General features: G+C 45.2%; 1 protein-coding gene across 1 annotated transcript in view; it reads left to right on the forward strand.

Moving 5' to 3' along the window:
• Window positions 1-20,946, forward strand: part of LOC144678739 (contactin-associated protein-like 2) — a 2,328,914-nt gene that overhangs the window by 1,781,623 nt on the left and 526,345 nt on the right. The gene's annotated exons all lie outside the window — the stretch shown is intronic.

Raw genomic sequence — 20,946 nt, forward strand, 5'->3', positions numbered from 1 at the left:
TCATTCTCTGTCACACAAGTTGTCATTTGAACTTTACACAGACTGAGGAAAATATATTGGCGTTTGAAGCAAGGGTATGATTCCAAACCTGTGGAAATGGAATTATTTGCACACTGCTTAATGAAGCAGAGAAATAATTTACTTTTCATTTTTAGCTTAAGAGATCCTTTTTCTAAAGAAAAATGATACAATGCTGCATGAGAATTTTATGAAGAATACTTCGCAGCAACCTGTGACAAGTAATTTTAAATTTTCACTTTTGAGCATTATTCATGTATAACTTTGATCATGACCTATACAGCAAAACTGAAAAAGCCAATAATCTCATATTCATACTAAAGCTGTGATTCAATGTAAATGCGATAATAGTTGTAGCCCGGACAGATGAATTTTATGCCTCTTTTAGGAAAGTTCCAATCTGGTAGCTCGTCACATTAGGAGACAGGTAATTAAAAATGCACACTGCGCATTATTGTGAGAGGGAGAGAGAAAACTCAGACACCAAGGAGCAAACGGAAGAAGGTTGAGGGGAGCTAACCAAAGGTAAGTTCAAAAAACAATGCTTTGAGGAGATTTTTGACAATAGGAAGAATTAAAGCTAAATTAAAGGATTGGGAAGATAATTCCAAAGAGAAAGACCATGATAGTTAAAGATTCCACCATAAATGGTGTGAGGGGGTTTGAGGGGGAAGACACACATGGAAGATCAGAGGATGCAAGCTAAGATATGGGGTGGGAGGAGATTACAGACTTTGATTGGAATGATACCATGGATGGATTTGGAGGTAAGGATGAGTATCTTGAAATAAATAAAAATAAAGCCTGCTTTTATCTAGTCTTTGCCACACCATGATTACTAGAGCATCATGATTAAAAACGTTAGAAAACAGTGAAAGATGACAAGGACTGGGCTGATAAGTGAATATGATTTAGTATTGAATAGGATATGGAGGCGATGGCGTAGTGGTATCATTGCTGGACTAGTAATCCAGAGACCCAGTGTAATGCTCTGGGGACTTGAGTTTGAATCCTGCCATAGCAGATGGTAGAATTTGAATTCGATAAAAATCTGGAATTTAAAGTCTGATAATGACTATGAAGCCATTGTCGATTGGTTGTAAAAACTCCATCTGGTTCACTAATGCCCTGTAGGGAAGGAAATCTGCTGTCCTTACCTGGTCAGGCCTACATGTGACTCCAGACCCACAGCAATGTGGTTGACTCCTAAATGCCCTCTGAACAAGGGCAATAAATGCTGGCCTAGCCAGTGATGCCCACACCCAATAGATTTTTAAAAAGCTGCAGAATTCTGGATAAAGTGGAGCTTGTGCAGGATGAATCTTAGGAAGTTGACAACACTTGATCTATGAGATTGACTGGATTAGTTTTGATTACCTTGAGGAATTTTCAGAAGTGTTTTTTACCTTAGTGACCCTTGGTTTTTCCTCTTTCTTTTGCTCCTCACCGGAGTTTACATGTCGACCTGGGTGGGGTAAGGAATGTCTAATCATGTGGCTCCTACAATCATGATGTGGAACAGGTCTGATGAACCAGTTGGCCCCTCCCATTTATCAATTTTGTATGTTCATGAATAGAGCTTGGAGCTAACTGAGATGTGGGTGGAAGTGACATAGAAATGGAGATGTAAATCAGTGGTCCTGCAGCTCACCAATCACATTGTAATGAAGACTCAGAACCAAACTCAGTCAGGTCAAGTGCTGACTCCTCAGGGGCTAGGCCCACCACCCGAAAAACTATGTGCAACAATCGAATCGACTCCATTCATACTAATATGCTATTTTACAAGGACCAGTTTACGAAATGGCATTATTCCAATGTGCTATTTTCTTAAATAATGTGCAATTTGGATTGGTAAAAAATTGGTTCAATTTGGACTAATTGTTTTTCATTGTATTTAATCCCAGTGAAATAAAAATTGCAGCCCACCTACAGCTATAAGTAACGCAAATTACCCTTTTTAAATCCACATCTAACAACTCACAAGTCTCCTAAAAGGTCACCATACAGTTCACATTGCCTCAAGACTATGCTGGAGCCTGTGTTGCTACCAAACAGCAATTCAGCTATATAGAAAATTCTAATCCAGGTGCTTGAATGTCAGAATTTGAAGCTCTTATTTGATGAATTCCATGGAGATCACTTACAGAAGGAATCATCCCTTGTGTGCTGATCTCCTGTGTGCCAGTATGTTGCCATTGTCTTTTTATACGCACTGAAATGTCAGCACCATTGGCGTTTCAGAGAGCGAACAATTGGATCATGTTCAAGCAAAAAATTGTTTTCTTCAAGCCATGGTTTGATATTGTCATTATAAAATTTAACAAAGAGGGAACATTATAATAAAATGGAGCTATGAGAATAAAATGTACTAAAACCATTCTTAATAATCTGAGATCTTACAGAATTCACATGTACAATCACACACGCAACTAGATACTAGACTGACTCATTTAATCTCCTATGAGATCCACTATTATTAAATTTTCTAATACGGCATCACACATGGAGAAATAGGGACAGCTAAGAAGATTTCTTGCAGAGCTCTGTGCATGATGGATTTGCAGATTCTGGAGAAGATACTTCTAAGGGATTCTTCGGCATAACCTTAGGTTAACTACAGAAGCTTAAAAACTTGAATAGGCAATCTTAACAATCTAAGAGAATTAACGGTTCTATTAAACTTGGGATAATTAATCTTGCATTTTTTCCAGCCATAAGCAAATATTTCTGTGCTCCTTGCTCTGCTGGATCTGAGCTAATGGTTTTGTTTTCAAAGTTGAGAAGCATTAATTATCTATGAAGACTTTCTTGATCTTTCCTCATGACCCAGAAACATTGTGCATTTAATAGCATGCTTATTTATAATTTATTACAATTTTAATGAATCAACCATCAGTTAAACCATTTAACTGAATTTAAAATAGAATTAATAATAAAAGACGATTCATGTTGAAAGGTCGGGCATGAATTTTTGCTTAATGAGTAAGTTTTCACTGAGAAACCTAGGTAAAGGCCAAAGAATCATAGTGCAAGGCCATAGTTTAAAGCCAAATAAGTCTTCAGTTCTGTGAAGTCATGATATTATGGGGGTAATTTAAATTGAATTCTCTGGGGCGGAAAATGGACAATGTCATGGAGAGTAAAATCAAGCAGGTGTGAACGGGGTAGCCAAACTGACCCAATCAGCTTCTCACCAAACAGACTAGGTTAACTTTACCCCCATAACTATAAAACTCACAAATAAGCACTTTAACATGATTGGTATTTTGGAAGGAAAAGCCTATAGATTCAGTACAGATCATGCTTGCCAGTTATTAGATATAACTCACATGTCACTCATGAATTCAATTACAATTGCCAACGCATTGCTCTAAGTTGGTGTGTATCAAGACTAAAGTGGTATAAGCGTTGTATACCATGCAGGAGTTAAGTTGAAGAAAAAGGCAGCTGTGGGAGCAGTATTAACTATGAGCTTTGTACATGTTGCTAGGGACTATGACAGGAAGGAAAAGACATGTCAAAACTGATTATGGAGAAGATAAAGATTCGTGAGAAAATGGTGGCGGAAGACCTTAGGCCATATATATGCTTTATTCTGAAATTAATTCCAATCAAAATAACCCAGATAGTGGAGGAGAGCAATTACACCTTGGCCTGAATTTTTCCCTCATCGGGCGCGTGCGGTCGGCGGGCCCGGGAGCAGTCAGGAAATGGACCCCTGACTGCGGTCGGCTTCTGACTGCAATTTCACACTGGCTGGCCAATTAACAGCCAGCCAGCATGAAACCTGTACTGAAAAGCTCAGTGCTGCCAGGTTGGAGGCGGGAAGAGGGCAGGTGATGATGTCAGCCCAGGCACAGGTGAGCACAGCGAGAGAGCTCCCTGAAGGCAGACAGCTGTCTCAGGGAGCTGCAGACCTGCAAATAATGAAATAAAGCACAAAAAATGCAAAACATTTCCATATACAGAACAATCAAGCACCTGAAAGCATACCTTATTAAAATGCTAACCTCAGGTATTTCTTTTTATTTTATTTCCTAATGGAGATTTCGTCCCGCCCTTGGATAGGGTTTCATCAAAAATTTAAAGGCCACCGGGCCAATTCGCCTGTCCACCAACCCTAAGATTGGACGGGCCACAAAAAATTGCTGACAATTGTGCCGTTAATGAGCTTAATTGCCCTCTTAATTGGCGCATGCGACAGTCGGAACTGAGTATGTGAAGATATCAGGATGCTCGCCCGACATCATCTTGCGTGATTTTACACCCATTCAGGTCGGGCGCGCACCCAACCCATGAAACATAAAATTCTGCCCCATAAGGCTGAAGCATTTGCTACAATCTTCAGCCAGAAGTGCCAAGTGGATGATCCATCTCGGCCTCCTCCGGAGGTCCCAGCATCACAGATGCCAATCTTTAGCCAATTCAATTCACTCCATGTGATATCAAGAAACGGCTGAAGGCACTGGATACTGCAAAGGCTATGGGCCTGACAATATTCCGGCAATAGTACTGAAGGCTTGTGCTCCAGAACTTTCCGCACCCCTAGCCAAGCTGTTCCAGTACAGCTACAACACTGGCATCTACCCAGCTATGTGGAAAATTGCCCAGGTATGTCCTGTACACAAAAAGCAGGATAAATCTAACCCAGCCAATTACTGCCCCATCAGTCTACTCTCGATCATCAGTAAAGTAATGGAAGGGGCCATCAACAGTGCTATCAAGCGGCACTTGCTTAGCAATAACCTGCTCACTGATGCCCAGTTTGGGTTCCGCCAGTGCCACTCAGCTCCGGACCTCATTACAGCCTTGGTTCAAACATGGATAAAAAAGCTGAATTCCTGAGGTGAGGTGAGAGTGACTGCCCTTGACATCAAGCCCACATTTGACCAAGTGTGGCATCAAGGAGCCCTAGAAAACCTGGAGTCAATGGGAATCCTGGGTAAAACTCTCCACTGGTTGGAGTCATACCTAGCACAAAGGAAGATGATTCTGGTTGTTGGAGGTCAGTCATCTCAGCTCCAGGACACCACTGCAAATGTACTTCAGGGTAGTGTCCCCAGCCCAACCATCTTCAGCTGCTTCACTACTGACAGGTGCAAAGAATGACCTGTCTGAATCACACAGTGCCTTGGGTGTGGCAAGATTGGTCATTTAAAACAGTATGTGGTTCAAGAAAGCCCGTGCTTACAAAACAGAAGGAGAAATCTGCTACAGGAAACTCCATCCAAAAGATACTGCAACCAGACAACCAGGCAATCACCTACCTAGGAGAAGTAAAAGAAAATAAAGTTAATACTGGAGTGTTAACATTAAAGTCAATAGACACCATGCTGAATTCAAATTGGATACAGGAGCTGAAGTCTCAGTTTTATGTGACAGAGTTCAATGGCTGCAAAAAATTACTCTGCAACCGTCATCAATTCAACTCCAATTTCCAGGGAGAATCAAGATAAATGTTAAAGGTCAGCTTGATGCAACCATAAAGTACAAAGATAAGAAAATCTCTGAGACACTATGGGCAGAATTTCGCCCCTGTTGGGCGGGCTCAGCGGGGGCGGGCAGGGGCGATCGGGTAGCTGACCGCCGCCGGCGATTGGGGCCGGACTGCGATTTCACACTGATGGGCCCATTAAGGCCCACCCAGCATGAAACGTGAGCAGCATCGCAGAGCTGCCTCAGGAAGATGAACAGTTTTCAAAATAAAAAATAAAGATGTTAAAAATATTATAAAACATGTCATCTCATGTGACTCTGTCACATGAGCAGGGACATGTTATTAAATAAATTTTTAAAAATTTATTTTATTTTTATTTGCTGTTGGAAATCTGATCCCGCCCATGGATGAGGTTTCCAAAAAGTGCAAAGGCCGCTTGGCCAACCAAAAGAAAAATTTCTTCAAAGTACCTTTTTAATGGTCTTAATGGGCCTTTAAGGGCCTTTTAGTTGTCAGCGGGTGCGCTGCCGACTCCAATTCAAACACGCCGACTGAAATAACATGCGATTGCGCGATGACATCGGGACGGTCGCCTGAGGTCATTGCGCAGCATTTTACGCTCAGTTGGGTTGGGCGTATGCCTGCCCGCCGTGCTATAAATTGAGCCCTATATATTATTCAGAACCAGGAATGCTCTTTGTTGAGCTGGAAAGCATACACAGGTCTGAACCTAATCCTTAAAATTGGTGAAGTCAACAAACAAGAACAAGACAACAAACTTAGAAGAGAATTTCCGAAACTGTTCAGAGGCTTAGAAAATTGAAAACTGTGTGCCATGTCACACTCAAGGCAGTTGCAAAACCCATTTGCCTACATTACACCCAAGATCTCACACCCACTTCTGAAATGATTCGTCAGGAGCAAACCAATGTCTGCCGAGATAATCCAACAATAACAGAGATAAGGCAAGCAACTGTCTGTCTCCTTAACCAATCACATTGAAAGATTATGAAGCAAACAGCATAAGGTCTGAGAAGGAAGTCTAAATTAGTGTGGGTGAATTCAATGTATAATCAGGTGCTGCAAGGGAAATGAAGAGAAGGAAAGAAAGATTGGATTGATAGAGAAAAGGGACAGAAGCATGTTTTAATTTGAAATTTAACGTTTTTTTAAATTTCCAGCAGCAATTAAAGTCTGAAGAAATTGGACTGCACACTTATAATAGTTAATTTTCAATGTCAGCAAGGTTGGTTGGTACTTGGCTGTAAAGGTAGTTGAAAAAGTATGAGTATTTCCAGCACTATCTGTTTTTATTTCAGATTTCCAGCATCTGCAGTGCTCTACAGCCTAAGGCTGTAAAGGGCAAGACTTAACTTTGTTTGGCGAGTTTAGTTTGTAACTCAGAAAACAACTCCCGTGTTTAACTGTGCATCTGCTCTTTACCTGAAATTGTTGCACCATCTGTGGAATGTAGAGCGTCATTAGTTTCACTGTTAGCTTGGTAGGAAAATCTGGGCCAATGTCATTAGACACGCTGTAAAATGTTTATCAGAGTGTATACTTACCTCACCGTCAACCTGAAAATGTGATATTACAATAGGCATCAAGTTAAATGTTCAAATATAGCGATTCACAAAATCAGCTCTCTTTTCCAAGATCAAGCACGTTAATGTTGTCAGCATGGATTTGCTTTGCCGCTTGATAAACACGGGTTGAAAGTCTGATATCAAGGCGCTAACTGTGGATGTGGAATAACTCCTAAATGCATGCTGCCATTATCAAACAGTTTTGAAACAATCAAACCAGTCAGCACTGCCAGAGATGTTCTGGGATTCAAATTATCAGAGCAAAACAACTCTAGGGTGCTGTCAAAAATTATTATATGTTCACACATATCAAACACTGAAAGGCAAAAAGCTCCTGCTGATCTTAGTTTGGTTCTTAACATGGTAACACTAAAAAAAAGAGATGAACTCCAAAATGGCTGGGATTTTTGTAACATGTAACTGGCTCTGTTCTTCTGATTTTTATTCTGTGAAGTTTGGAGACTGTTGAAAAACTTCATACACCTATCAATCTGAATTGGATCTAACTGGAATAATTACGTGGCTCTGTGCCATATTTTGTTTCATAATTCTCCTGTAAAGCAACTTGGGACATTATATTACATTAAAGGTGCTATATAAATACAATTTGTTGTTTTTCCATGCTCACATCTCTGAAGAGTCAATAATTTAAGTAGTTTAAAATAATTCTATTGCTGTTTTAAAAAATGTGGATGTGAAACTGATCTTTGAAAGTAGGACATGTTGTGATTAAAAGACCACTCGCATCTGTAAGTTTCCAGTAAGCAAAGGTTTTATTCAAGCATATGCTGGGAGAGATCAGATCTACCTGGTTGCTTTCCCACGGGTCTCTCGGTAATACAAAGTCTCTATCTCAATTTTATAGCCCTTGGTTTTCACATAATAAAACACTGTTTTGGTACAGCCCTCAATTACTGTGATAAAAGCAAAAAACTGTGGATGCTGGAAATCCAAAACAAAAACAAAAATACCTGGAAAAACCTCAGCAAGTCTGGCAGCATCTGCGGAGAGGAGTGTTCCTCTCCGCAGATGCTGCCAGACTTGCTGAGTTTTTCCAGGTATTTTTGTTTTTGTCCTCAATTACTGTTGTTGCTTTAGCACATACATCACATGACTTAATCGATGAGTGGGATACTTTGTGCTGCAGATGTTCCCTGTTATCTCAACATTTGGCCTCAGAATGTTGGTTCGCATCTTGGGCCTAATGACTCCCTGTCTGTTTCCTTATCTCCTTAACACCTTGTTTACCCAAGCTGTGAAGGCCATTAAGTTTTATGGCTTGTGATTTCAGTCAGTTCCCAAAGTACTGGCTACATATGCCCATAGTGTTAGCTATATTTCCCATCATTCCTAGAAAGAGCTTTCATAACTACATTTGTCTATTCTAAAGCTATTAATGTATGTCTTAATATTAATCTTAGCCTAAAATGTTATCCCACTTCAGACAAAATGGGTGATAATGAATCAGCACCTTGCCTGATTTTCTACCCTACTGCTGATTCACCAACATCCATTTTGTGCTACTGCCAAATATCAATTTCCCCTCAACATGTCTTCAGAAACAATCTCAAAGAAACAAAGTAAAATTTCTAACTGTATCCTGCACCAATTCATTAAGATGAAGCTCAGCACCCTAAATGATGATATATAATGTTTTGTACAGTTAACACACCAGTTGGTGAAGTCAAAACTAAGATACAGCACCTTTCTTTGCTGAGAGAGTTTATCAACTTTGTTTAGTGTAAACATTCCTCACCTGCATCTTGTATCCCAGCTATCCCCTATTTAGATGTGCTCAAATCACCTGCTTCCCTTAACAATGTAATTGATAGTAACAAACATTAGCAATGAAATTGACATTAACAAACCTTAACTTCACAATAAGTTTAATACTGCAGTGACAGGAAACATGAGTTCCTATACAATGTTAAGAGCACTGGAATCAGTAAACTCACCTTGAAAGGAATATTATTCGAAGACTGCCAGTCAGATCCTTAACCTCTTCACCTTAACTCCTTATCTGAAAAAACTGTTTGGGAATTAACCAGCCATGCCTAGGAAAGTATGAGATCCCCACATTCATGTTGTATACTATAACTCTAGTCCATTCATTACTGATAAGCTTGCAACATTAGCAGTGATTTCAGGACATTATCCTTCCAAATCAGGGCAGTCGAGTAACTTATTTCTACTTCCTCTGGGATGCTTGTGCTTGCCTCTGAAATGTTGGCACAATGAAACTCCATCTGCCATCAGCATATTTCTTCCTTCTTCCAACATCTGTTCACTCTCAGTAGAACCAAGCTCACTTCTATTCTCAGGAAATTAACTCTTACACAAGTTAATGCACTAAATTATTTGCCAGTTTTGGACCAGTAGATTCCTTTTACTTAAAGCCATTAAATTTCCTCATCATTTTTGGTATATTTTTTAAATCAATTTAGGGATTTGGGCTTCGCTGGCTGGGCCAACATTTATTGCCCATCCATAGTTGCCCTTGAGAAGGTGGTGGTGAGCTGCCTTCATGAACCATTGCTGTCCGTGTGGCGTAGGTACAACCACAGGGCTGTTAGGGAGGAAGTTCCAGGATGTTAACCCATTGACAGTGAAGGAACGGCAATATATTTCCAGGTCAGGATGGTGTGTGATTTGGAGGGGAACTTCCAGTTGGTATGTTCCCATGCATCTGCTGCCTTTGTCCTTCTAGATGGTAGTGGTCGTGGGTTTGGAAGGTGCTGTCTGTGGATCCTTGGTGAATTCATGCAGTGCATCTTGTAGATGGTACACACTGCTGCTACTCTGCGATGGTAGTGGAGAGAGTGAATGTTTGTTGATGTGGTACCAATCAAGCAGGCTGCTTTGTCCTGGATGGTGTGAAGCTTCTTAAGTGTTATGGAAGCTGCACTCATCCAGGCAAGCGGAGAGAATTCTATTCTATCACATTCCTGACATGTTCCTTGTAGATGGTAGACAGCCTTTGGGGAGTCAGGAGGTGCATTACTCGTCACAGGATTCCTAGCCTCTGACCTGCTCTTGTAGCCACAGTATTTACATGGCTAGTCCAGTTCAATTTCTAGTCACAGGAACCCCCAGGATGTTGATAGACAGGGATTCAGTGATGGTAATGCTATTGAACATCAAGGGGCGATGGTTGGATTTTCTCTTGTTGGAGATGGTCATTGCCTGGCACTTGTGTGGCGCATATGTTAATTGCCACTTATCAGCCCAAGCCTGGATATTGTCCAGGCCTTGCTGCATTTGGACATGGACTGTTTCAGTATCTGAGGAATCGTGAATGGTGCTGAACATTGTGTAATTATCAATGAACATCCCCACTCCTGACCTTATGATGGAAGGCAGGTCATTGATGAAGCAACTAAAGATGGTTGGGCCTAGGACACTACCCTGAAGAACACCTGCAGTGATGTCCTGGAGCTGAGATGACTGACCTCCAACAACCAGAATCATCTTCCTTTGTGCTAGGTATGACTCCAACCAGTGAAGAGTTTTCTCCCTGATTCCCATTGACTCCAGTTTTGCTAGGGTTCCTTGATGACACAGTCAGTCAAATGCGGCCCTGACGTCAAGGGTAGTCACTCTCACCTCAGAGTTCAGCTCTTCTGTCCATGTTTGAACCAAGGCTGTAATGAGGTCAGGAGCTGAGTGGCCCTGGTGGAAACCAAACTGGGCATCAGCGAGCAGGTTATTGCTGAGCAAGTGCCACCTGATAGCACTGTTGTTGACCCCTTCCATTACTTTACTGGTGATCGAGAGTAGATTGATGGGGCGGTAATTGGCCAGGTTGGATTTGTCCTGCTTTTTGTGTACAAGACGTATCTGGGCAATTTTCCACATAGCTGGGCAGATGCCAGTGTTGTAGATGTACTGGAACAGCTTGGCTAGGGGTGTGGCACGTTCTGGAGCACAAGTCGTCATTACTATTGCTGGAATATTGTCAGGCCCATAGCCTTCGCACTATCCAGTGTCTTCAGCCATTTCTTGATATCACGTGGAGTGAATTGAGTTGGCTGAAGACTGGCAGCTGTGATGCTGGATTCTCCGAAGGAGGTTGAGATGTATCATCCACTCGGCAATTCTGGCTGAAGATTGTAGCAAATGCTTCAGCCTTATCTTTTGCCTTGATGTGCTGGGCTCCCCCATTCTTGAGGATGGGGATATTTGTGGAGCATTCTCCTCTAGTGAGTTGTTTAATTGTCCACCACCATTCACTACTGGATGTGGCAGGACTCTGGAGCTTAGATCTGATCGTTGGTTGTGGGATTTCTTAGCTCTATCACTTGCACCTTATGCTGTTTGGCACGCAAGTAGTCCTGTGTTATAGCTTTGCCAGGTTGACACCTCATTTTTAGGTATACCTGGTGCTACTCCTGGCATGCCCTCCTGCACCCTTCACTGAACCAGGGTTGATCCCCTGGCTTGATGGTAATGGTAGAGTGGGGGGATATGCCGGGCCATAAGGTTACAGATTGCATTCAAGAACAATTTTGCTACTGCTGATGGCCCACAGCGCCTCATGGACGCCCAGTCTTGAGTTGCTAGATCTGTTCGAAATCTATCCCATTTAGCACAGTGGTAGTGCCATGCAACACAATGGAGGGTATCCTCAAAGTGAGGATCGGACTTCATCCCCACAAGCACTGTGCGGTGATCACTCCTACCAATACTGTCATAGACAGATGCATCTGTGGCAGGCAGGTTGGTGAGGATGAGGTCAAGTATGTTTTTCCCTCTGTTGGTTCCCTCACCACCTACTGCAGACCCAGTCTAGCAGCTATGTCATTTAGGACTCGGCCAGCTCGGTCAGTAGTGGTTCTACCAAGCCACTCTTGGTAATGGACATTGAAGTCCCCCACCCAGAGTACATTCTGCACCATTGCCACCCTCAGTAGTTCCTCCAAGTGATGTTCAACATGGAGGAACACTGATTCATCAGCTGAGGGAGGGCAGTACTTGGTAATTAGCAGGTTTCCTTGCCCATGTTTGATCTGATGCCATGAGACTTCATGGGGTCTGGACTCGATTCCCAGGGCAACTCCCTCCCAACTACATACCACTGTGCTGCCACCTCTGCTGGGTCTGTCCTGCCAGTGGGACAGGACATACCCAGGGATGGTGATGGTTCTGTCTGGGACATTATCGGTAAGGTGTGATTCTGTGAGGATGACTATGTCAGGCTTTTGCTTAACTAGTCTGTGAGACAGCTCTCCCAATTTTGGCCCCAGATGTTAGCAAGGAGGACTTTGCAGGGTCGGCAGGGCTGAGTTTGCCGTTGTCATTTACTGTGCCTATGTTGTTGCCAGGCGGTCCGTCCGTTTCATTCCTTTTCTGTGACTTTGTAGCGGTTTGTTACAACTGAGAGGCTTGCTGGGCCATTTCAGAGGCCACTTAAGAGTCAACCACATTGCTGTGGGTCTGGAGTCACATGTAGGCCAGACCAGGTAAGGACAACAGATTTCTTAACCTAAAGGGCATTAGTGAACCAGATGGGTTTTTACAACAATCGACAGTGGTTTCCTGATTTTTATCGAATTACAATTCCACCAACTGCCATGGCAGGATTCAAACTCTCATCCCCAGAGCATTACCCTGGGTCTCTGGAGTACTAGTCCAGTGACAAATCCATTATGCCATTGCCTCCCCTAGTTCTAGTGTATAGTTGAGTTCAGTTAATTTTCGTGGAAGGAAAATTAGGCAGAAGTCATTGCTGCTGTTCTTTTGCCATTAAGTCACATTCCTTAATTCCCTTATGCTTTTTGACCTTTCCCAAAACCTCGGAGTTTCAGATATTGTGATTTCAATGAATGGCAATGATTTAAATATGTGGTAATGAGTTAAATGTATGGTAATGGCAATGAGTTCTCAATGCTATCAGGGCCAGAGTTTTTACGTCGGCGTGCTGGGGAGGGCCCGACACGCCATTGTGTAAAATGACGCACGGCGACATCAGGCTTGCATCCCGACGTCACCACACACTATTGCGATACTTCAGTGGGTGGGAGTACTGTGATCTCTGATGCATGCCCGCCATTAATTAATGGGCTACTTAAGGCCCTTGAGCCATTAATAGACGCCGATTTTTCGGAGCCCGTGCAATCTTCAGATCGTTGCATGGGTGCAATGGGGAGGTGGGTGGGCCACATTTTTTAAAATCTCATCCACGGGCGGGATAAGATGGGTGAGTGGGCTCGCGAGTGGTCTTTGGTAGGCGTTTAATGTTTAAACTTACTACTACTTGCCTGTGAGAACACAACAACTACGAATCTCTTCACAGCTGCTTGGCAGGAATAACAGGCTTCGGGTCAGGACTCTGGAGTAAACATCATTCTTGGGGCCTTCCCTTACCCTGGGAATGGGAGCTGTGCTCCCCACTGAGGAGGAAGAGAGGGCCAGAAGGGGGAGGAGGCCAGGAGTCCATATTCAGCCTCCAGCGAAGCCACCTTTGGGAGGAGAGGCACAGGCAAAAGGGGTGCAGGCACAACAGGAAGTGCAAGGCAGAAGGGGCCGCAGAAGACGCCACTGTCCTGCTGCCAGGGTTTACAGGCAACGAAGCAGCTACCTAAATATGTCTGAGGTGCAGTACCGAAGGAGGCTCCGTCTCCCAAGTGAGACAGCGACTTTTATCAGTCAGATGATTGGCCCTGAGATCAGCTCCAACTGTGTGGGTAGACACCCCATGCCAGTGGCGTTGAAGGTCATGGCTGCCCTCAACCTCTATGCCTCAGGCTCTTTCCAGGGGTCGGAGGGTGATCTTTGTGGAGTCTCCCAGTCAGTTGTCCACACTTGTGTCAAGCAGGTGATAAACGCTCTGTTCAGGCGTGCATTGACTTTCATCCACTACTGCCAGGATGAGGCCAGCCATGCAGAGTGAGCCAGAGGATTCCCAGCGATTGCTGGGTTCCCCCACGTCCAGGGTGCAATCGACTGCATACATGTAGCCATCAAGGCGACATCAGGCGTGCATCCCAACGTCACCGCACATTATCGCGATACTTCAGTGGGTGGGCACACTGTGATCTCTGATGCGTGCCCGCCATTAATTAACGGGCCACTTAAGGCCCTTGAACCATCTATCGTGTGTCACTGATAGTGGTTGCTTGCTGCGCTCTCCACAATCTGGCAATGGAAAGGGGGGACGCTGTGGAGGAAGAAGATGTTGACACAGCTGCTCTGGCAGCAGAAGGTGAGTCCAGTAGTGACTCTGAGGACGAGCACGCTCAAGAGAACGCTGAGGGGATAGACGCTGACCTGGGAAACCCCCAGTGAGGCAGGGACATCTGGGAGGCTTTGATCCAACGCTCCTTCAGCTAGCCCACCAAAGATGAACCACCACCACACGCCAGGGCTGCATGCTCCATACCCGATACCTGAGAGCAACATCTGCTGGTTAGGAACATTAACTATGTGCCTTGCCAATAAAGCTCAATGACAAACAAATCACTCATAACATCATGGGTTCCCCTTCACCTGCGGAAATAAGGAATCACCCTAAGCCAAGTTCACAAATAAAGCATTTAAAGAATGTAACAAATAAAACAGAAAAGAAACTTAATTCAAAGGTGTTGAACTGCACACCAAATTATAACCAACCAATATGGGGCAACATAAAGCCACCAGTGAGAAGCCCATGGTGTGCCTAAGGTGCCTTAAGCTTACGTTTTCAGTTACTACGTCTAGGTGTTCCCCCCTCACTGGCACTGAAACAGCCTGCTCACTCTGCTGTCCTGTTGTTCTTGATGACCTTGGCGGGCGTCCTCTGGCCCGTAGAGCCTGTGATGGCCCCGCCTGGGAGGGAGCAGCCGGTGCCTTGGCTGGCATCTCCCCAGTCGCCGCAGTCTCATCGGATCCCACAGTCACTGGCAGAGGGACGGAGGAGCTGCTGCCCTAATCCGGAGCGCCCTGAGAGGAGCCTGCAGAGATGACAGGCGGCTGCTGCGCTGATGTGAGGTCGTTTCGGACCTCCCTGCTCACCATTGATGGATGGGAACCTAGCTGGGATAGTGGCTGCCCAATCAATTTCCCACACTAACACTGACCAGCTGAGGTCAATGCCGCAGTGAGGGCTTGCAGATCCGAGCGCATCCCCTGATTCAGCTTCTGGAGGAGCCTCTCCATGAAAGTCGCCACTCTCTCCATGGAGGAAGCATTACACTCGGCCATTAGGGTCAATGCGTTGCTGATGCTCTGCGTGGACTCCTCCATCACGGAGACCATGCCACGCATTGCCCCATGTATCTCCGCCAGATCCTCCCGCACACCCTGCTGCACTTCCAGCATCTGCTGCCTCGGGGATGACTCCAGAGGTACATCATCAGCCACTGACTGAGCATGTTCCTGGTTCCCAGCAGTCCTCTGACTGCCAGCACCCTGGGCACTCTCTGTCTCTGCCTGCACCTCAAATGATTGTGAAGTGCACTCACCGCTGTGCCCCAGGACACTAGCCGACGATCTAATCCCACCAAGATGCTAATATCTGCACTGGTGCCTGTCTGGCAGAGATGTTGTGACGCTTGTGCTTGTAATTCGTCTGGGCCCTCAGGTGTTAGTGGCGGCCCCTCTGCCTCCTCCTCCCGGCCCTGCTCCGGTGAGGCTGAAAGGTAGAAAAAGGACATTTAATTAGTTGAAGTTGAGACAATGTCAATGTGCATGCCTGGCCCCCGGATCAATATGTGCTCCTCCTTCCATAACCAACGGGAAACCCATGTTGGAAGCTTAATTCACTAAACAGTCGACAGTGGAATGGCTGCAAGGACAGACATTGTGGCCTCAGTGCATGGCACTCGTACCTTCCCCCTGGCACCCCAGCCTCACTGCTACCAGTGGACCTGGGCACATGGCACCTCTCCAGTTCGAGGGCTGCCTGTTCGTATCTGGTTGTAATCGCCAACTGTTCCTGGCCTCCACTAGTCTGCATCCGCTCTGCGTTATTGTGTGCGGTCTCCTGAAAAGGAGAGAGGAGCATGATTAGTCCACCCTGGATTGTCATTGCATCCCTGCCACCCCCACCTGAGGGAAACGTTCCAGTGCTCGCATGAATTGTGACCCTGGAGCCGCCGTACACTCACTCCAAGCAGCCAGGGCTGACCCCCTTGCCCAGATGCTGACTCTATCACATTTGCCACCCTCACTGTATGACCTTCCAGAGCAAAGAAGCACAACCATGTGAAACGCCAAGGGCAGCAGATGGATGGATGCCCCACCACCTGGAAGTTCCCCTCCCAGTCAGTCAGCATCCTGACTTTGAAATGTTTCGGTGTTCCAGCACTGCGCCTAGGTACAAATCCTTGGGGTTGCCCCCAAAACATGACTGTGGGTGTAAGTGTGCTACATGCAGCGGGTACAGAACCCAGCTCAACACCACCCTCTCAGGGTGAACTGGACATGGGCAATAAATGCTGGCCCACCCAGTGAACGCCGCATGCCATGAATGATTCAATGCAGCAACTACATTCAGAGTTGGGTGGGGGGGTGCCAACCTAACTGCTGTATTAAGTGACCCATGCCAACACGGTACTCACCCTTCCCAATCGCAACAGGTCATTGAAGTGCTTGCAGCACTGAACCCAGGTGCGTCGCACAACATCGTGTGCGCTGACCCTTTCTGCCACCTCCTCCCAGGCACATTTCGTCATGTGAGGGAGGCCGCCTCCTCCCGTCCCTCGGCACGAGGATTTCACGCTGCGCTGCCACCTCCTTGAGGAGGGTAGCAAGGCATTCATCTGAGAAGCGAGGGGCACAGTGCCCCATCGACTTGCCCTCCTGCCTGGCCTGCTCACCAGCAGCGTTCTCGGAGCCTTTCTGCTGGCCATGGTTGCCAGCCTTTGGAAAGCTGCCTGCGCCATTGGACCCGGCGGTCATTGCAGTCCCACCACCGCCCACCCCCTCCCGCTGTCCTCGGGAGACGCAAATCACGCTGGACAGGCCTTAATTGGCCCGCCCGTGTAAAATGGCAGCGCAGAGCCAATCACGGGCGGCGATCAGCTCCGCACCTGCTCGACAGGCAGAAAATTCTGCCTCAGGAGTTTCTGAACCAGGAGAATTCAGAGACCTTTTTTGTCTGCCTACACACACTTAACCCTGCTTTTCACTGCTTCTGACAGACTCAGGCCACTGGTAGATTTTCAGCCTCTGCTCCCCATTTCCTTACCACCTTTAGGGCCTGTCAAGAGCAGTAAAGTCCAGAAAAATATACAAGTCAATAACTGATCAAATAAAGAATTTTGGAGAAATTTCTTTGCACAGAGAATGGTCAGAACATCGAACTCACTGCCAAATGGATGGTTGAAGTAAATAGAATTGATGCATTTAAGGGAAGACTGGATGCCTACACGAGAGCCATTTATTCACCTGAAATTCTTTGACTTTCCTGATCACTTTCTGACTTCTCTCTATCTGCAATCTGTTCTGTGATCTTTTGTATTCATACCTTTTAATACCTTTGCTTCTTAAAACAACCCTCTTTTTGATACAATCTTTTCGGCAATCTGAGTGGTAACTAATTTCAAGGATTCTCCTTTTTTATGTCAATATCTTCAACAACACATGACATGAACTTACAATGTCAACATTTCCATTACTTGATAAAAGCCAGTTCGGATCACCAGTTGTGAAAACTTCTTGCACTTTATCTGTCTTTAAATGACAGTGGTAATTCAATCCCAATAAAGATTAGGCCACTCCCAGTTACTCTTATCTTATCATCAAATCATTCAACCTTGTCAAGACTGGGTGTGGTTAACTCCAGTCACTACTTTGAACTAGGTGTCCATTTACAAAGATTCTTTATCCATGTAGTGTGTCATATGGACTTCCCATTGTTCTTAGTATTAACTGTTTCTGTTTCACCAGAGTTCAGCAGGATTATTGAAAATATATTTTGAGAGCACTTTTAGGACACTTTTACTACACCAAGCTTGAAACTGTTTAATTGTCATTTAAACCTACTACATGTCTAATTTTTGTTGCTCCATTTAATGAGGATCAGATAGAGACATTGGGCAGAATTTTGCCCTTGGCAGGCGGGCTCCGCGGGGACAGGTGGGGACGATCAGGAAGCGGACCGCGATCGGCACCAGACCGCGATTTCACGCTGGTGGGCTAATTAAGGCGCTGCCTGTGCGGGCAGGGGAGGAGAGCAAGCGGGCCAAGCACGAACTTCGTGCATGCGGTCGAGTGAGCGTTTCATAGGGCTGGATTTTACCGTCGGCGAGGGTGGGGGGGCCCGCTCGCCGACGCGTAAAATGATGCGCAGTTATGTCGGGTGGAACTCCTGACGTCACCGCGCCCCATTTAAATTTTCAGGAAGGCAGGGGCGCAGCAAAATCAGCTGTGCACCCGCCGACCTGTCAATGGCCAATTGAGGCCATTGACAGAGCCATTAAAGTAATTAGTGGACCTGCCCGTCCAACCTTAAGGTTGGCAGGCAGGCCAGGAGCCCCATTGGGAAATAGAAAAAAACATGAAACCTCATCCACAGGCGGGATGAGGTTTCATGAAGGGTTTTAAAAATGTTAATAAAGTTTTTTTGGAAATTATGAACATGTCCCAACTCATGTGACATTGTCATTGAAGGGACGTGTAAGGGAAATGTTTTTTTTCTATTTTTAATGTTTTTGAAAGCAGAGGCAATCTCCCTGAGGCAGCACTTAGCCTCAGGGAGATGAGTGCGCTCTTTTGTGCGCATGCGTGAAAGAGCACACTCTCGATTTTAGGCATTACCCCTGCCCACACAGGGAGCGCATAGCGCTTCCGTGTGGACGTCATGCTGGGTGGGCCTTAATTGGCCCGCCCACGTAAAATGGCGCCGTGCCTGCCCATCAACTTGCCCCCCAACAGGGTGAAAATTCAGCCCATAATCTCCCTGAGGCACAGAGCTACCTCAAGGAGATGAAGCATTGTTTAAAAAAAAATAAAGAAAATAAAAATGTAATAAAACATGTCCCCTCATGTGACTCTGTCACATGAGTAGGGACATGTTATTAATTCAATTGTAAAACATCTATTTTATTTTTATTTGTTTTTAGAAACCTCATCCCGCCCATGGATGAGGTTTCCAAAAAAATGCAAAGGCCGCTTGGCCTTTTTGCCTGCCCACCAACCATCAGGTTGGACGGACAGTGAAAAATTTAGGTTATTGATTATTTAATGGCCTTAACAGGTCTTTTAAGTGTCGGCGGGTACGCTGCTGACTCTGGTGCGCTCTCGCCAACTGAACTATTGCACGACAGCCCGTTGACTTCGGCACGCTCAGCCAAAGTCAACGCACATCATTTCACGCTTGAGTGGGTTGTGCGTGAAAATCTCTGCACATGTACTCTTTCCTCAGCATCAAATTTGAGCTAGGTGCAAAGTAAAAAGGACAGCAGAATACCAACAAGCTGTTTGCTGAATTGTAAACTGTGAGGAGGATAGAATTGAACTTCAAAAGGACATTGAAACATTGGTGGAGCAGATAGGTGGCAGATGAAGTTCAATGCGGAGAAGTGTGAGGTGATACACTTTGGTACGAAGAACATGGAGAGACAGTATAAAATAAAGGATACTATTCTAAAGGGTGTGCAGGAGCAGAGAGACCTCGGCGTATATGTACAAAAGTCATTAAAGGTAGCAAGACAGGTAGAGAATACTGTTTCTAAAGTATTCAGTATCCTAGGCTTCATTAATAAGGGCATAGAGTATAAGAGCAGGGAGGTTTCGATGAACTTATATAAGAACTTATATCAGCTGGAGTACAGTTCTGGACGCCACGCTATAGGAAGGATGTGAATGCATTGGAGAGAGTGCAGAAGAGGTTTATGTGAATGGTTCCAGGGATGAGACACTTCAGTTGTGAGGAAAGATTGGAGAAGTTGGGACTGTTTTCCTTGGAGATGAGAAGGCTAAGAGTGGACTTGATAGAAGTTTTCAAAATCATGAGGGGTCTGGACAGAGTAGATGAGGAGAAACTGTTCCCACTCATAAACGGATCAAGAACCAGAGGGCACAGTTTTAAAGTGTTTTCGAAAAGAAGCAAATGCGAGGTGAGAAAAAACTTTTTCACACAGCGAGTCGTTAGGGTCTGGAATGCACAGCCTGGAAGTGATATGGAGGCAGGTTCAATTGAGGCATCGAAGAGAGCATTGGATGATTATTTAAATAGAAACAAAGTGCAGGGTTACAGGGAAAAGGCAGAAGATTGGCACTAAGTTAAAATGCTCAGAGAGCCGGTGCAGACACGATGGGCTGAATGGCCTCCTTCTACACCGTAACAATTCTGTGATTCTGTTTCATGTTCCTCTAGCTCCACAGTAAGCTAAGCATTGCCGGATTCCCACCTTGCCCCACAAATGGGCAGGCATCACAAACATATGAGCACAAAGATAAATACAGGTGAGATGGGTTAGCCCAGGCTTGTCCAACCCGCAGGCCGAATTGTGGCCCGCAAAACCATTCCATGTGGCCCCTGGAGCAACTGTTCAAAATGCTGATGACACAGGTAAGTGAAGTTGAGAGAGGGTGTGCGTGCATGCATGCATGTGTGTGTCTCCCAGTCTCACGATTCTCAGTCGCCCTCATCCTACACACCAACGCATAGTCTCACCCACTCTTACTGTGTGCAGCAGCGATAGTTACATCTCCCAGTTCGCTGTCCACTGTTGTGTAAGAGAGATCACTGAGGCTCTGTATTCCAGATTGCTGAATATATTTCACTCTCCCTTGCCGGTGACCAGCAGGCAGACACAAGCATGTGGCTTCACGAAAATTGCTTCCCCATAGTGCAGGGTGCAATTGACTGCATGCACCTCGCTTTGTGGGCACTGCAAGCCAACTCTGTGATGTACTACAGCCAGAAAGGATTCCACTCCTTCAACATCCAGGTGATTTGCAACCATATCCAGAGAATCA

Source organism: Cetorhinus maximus, chromosome 3 (assembly GCF_964194155.1).
Source record: "Cetorhinus maximus chromosome 3, sCetMax3.hap1.1, whole genome shotgun sequence".
NCBI classification, from domain to species: Eukaryota; Metazoa; Chordata; class Chondrichthyes; order Lamniformes; family Cetorhinidae; genus Cetorhinus; species Cetorhinus maximus.